The 2,492-nt window shown below is 41.2% G+C and overlaps 1 non-coding gene across 1 annotated transcript; it reads left to right on the top strand.

The window, feature by feature from the left end:
* Positions 1-1,449: 1,449 nt before the first annotated feature.
* On the top strand, positions 1,450-1,556 carry LOC133774774 (U6 spliceosomal RNA). Its single transcript, XR_009868151.1, has one exon. It is a non-coding gene; the product is annotated as a U6 spliceosomal RNA (small nuclear RNA).
* Positions 1,557-2,492: the final 936 nt, after the last annotated feature.

The raw sequence follows: 2,492 nt of genomic DNA, 5'->3' as shown, positions 1-2,492 counted from the left end.
GACTTGTTTATGTGATCCATTTGTCTCTTAGTCCTATCATTATGATCAGTTGTGAACTTAAATTGATCACTTGGACTAGTGAGATGGCATTGGTACAGGACACCTTGATGGGATTGAATTGGAGATGTTTGAATTTCTAAAAGCTGATGTGTTTTGTGTCCTATTTTATGTATGAAACTGTAGGAGATAAAGTTATTGTCTTAAGCATGTCCCTCTCTGTGTCCCATTTAAAAAGATGAAGAAACTCTGAAAAGAGTTAAAGGTAACATCACTAATATCTGCAAATAAGACACGTTTTTGTTGTGGGAGCCTTTCTGAGCCCTGTGGCATTGCTGGGTGTTTAGTAGCATCCCTAGTCTCTACCTATGAGATGTCAGCAGAACATGTCCCCCAAGCTGTGACAAGCAAACATGTCTCTAGATATTGTCGAATGTCTTCTAGGGTGGTGAAATCATCCCAAGTAAGTACCACTGCCCTTAAAGTAAATAGAGTTGGTTAGATAAACTCCTTACCTGCTGCAGTGACCAAGGTATCACAAAAAGGGAAAACACTGAGAATATAGAATCACACTGTCGGGTATTCTGGGGTGGGGGGTACACATCAAGCTCCTCTGCCATCATTTTGCTGCAGGCTGAAACTTTGCTCAGTATAAATTTTTATCAGAATTTCTAAAAACAAGATATTAAATCTAAGGAATGACTTCATCTCCTGATGAGCCCATCCAAATTATAGAAAGGAGAATTTTTCCCAAATAAGAGAACATAGATAGAGCAACACACGAGTCTAGTGGCCCAGATGGATCAGGTTTTGTAGAAGGCAGTGAGAAAACAGGTTTCGCTTGTGTGCTCATTAGTGGCCTGCTGAAAAACACTGTAATAGTCCTACAGCAAAACCTGCAGCTAGATTAGCAAGCAGCTGAGCCCTAGACACACACAAAAGTGTACTAGACAGAACATAATACACTGAAATTTAATTGGCAAAATCTTAGCTAATGCATTTGAATAAATACATCCTACAGAGATTCTGATGAGAAAATACACCCGGTGAGTAATGTAGCTAAAAAAACTCACAAGCATGCACACATAATGAATCCTGCAATCTGAAAACAAATTAAAAAGGCAAAAACATCTTGAGTTGTGAGAGTCCTGAAAAAAGCAATATCTTCATTTGCTGTGCCCCCAAGACTCTGGGTGGTAAATACATCCAGGTGAGTTCATACCTGGATTTTTTGTTGTTGTTGTTTACTTTGGCTTATTCCACGTCCAGATAGATGTAAATTATTTGGCAAGCATACAAGAGTGAGCAATGCTGAAGGTGGGAGAGGGGGTGGTTGAAGAAACTAGAAGGAAGAGAGAATATTATCAACATGTTTCCCAAGTGCCAAGAATGAACATCATTCCCATTGTTAGAGACTGATTTATGGTAGAATCATTAAAAGTGATTCATGCTGTGCTTGCTTCAGCAGCACATATACTAAAATTGGAACGATACAGAGAAGATTAGCATGGCCCCTGAGCAAGGATGACACGCAAATTCGTGAAACGTTCCATATTTTTTGTGCCAGGGGATTTCAAATCAATCTTACCAAGGAGGCAGGTACCAATGCCAGCGCACTTGGTAAAGTGATAAGTATAAATACACAACCGATCAAAAAGATAGGGTATGTGTCGAAGAGATTTCACAAATAAGACCAGTGTAAGCAGATAATCAAGGATAGAATTAAAAGGGAGAGAATGATCCTGCGGGGGAAGCAGGACACACAGCAGACTCATAGAATGGCAAATGCCCAAAACAGCACTCCTGCCTCAGAATCAACCCTTGGGACATTCGGATCTGGCTAAAAGGTCCATGAGAGTCTCACAGGCATGGAAAGCCATGACACGGTGGCAAAAAACAATCTAAATGAAAGACCCTGGTGAACAAGACCCCAGCAGAAGGAACAGGCCATCAAGGAGAGAGGCGCCTTTCTCTGAAGGGAGGAAGGAACCTCCACTGTGACATGGCCTTGACTAAACAAGTTCAGAGTCGGTGAACTCAAGGGGCTTCCATAGCCTAGACAGCTCATAGCAAGAGTCTCGGGTGACTGCTGACGTCATAAATAAGAGTGCCAATTGTTAACTCAACAATGGGAGTCACTGGGTACATGCTCCCCACGTAGGATCTCTGTCCTCAATGTGTTTTACTATGAAACTTAAAAACAACACTATTAGTGGAACAATACCCTATACCTTGTGCGGTTGTGTGAGTGCAGCCTGTTGAAATCCTTGCTTAGTATATACTAAGTTGATCTTCAGTATATGAAGGTAATTAAAAGTGAAACTCGATAAAGGGCGGGATGGGAGAGGGAGAGGGGAGGGCCACGGGAGGGAGGGAGGTTGGGGGGAAGCCACAACAATACAAAAGTTGCACTTTGTAAATTCACATTTATGAAATAAAAAAAATTTAAAAAAATAAATAAAAAAGTGACTCATGCTGTAGCAAGTGGGGTGGCC

The sequence above is a fragment of the Lepus europaeus genome, chromosome 15 (genome assembly GCF_033115175.1).
Source record: "Lepus europaeus isolate LE1 chromosome 15, mLepTim1.pri, whole genome shotgun sequence".
Classification (NCBI taxonomy): domain Eukaryota; kingdom Metazoa; phylum Chordata; class Mammalia; order Lagomorpha; family Leporidae; genus Lepus; species Lepus europaeus.
This window is presented reverse-complemented; position numbering and strand designations above follow the sequence as displayed.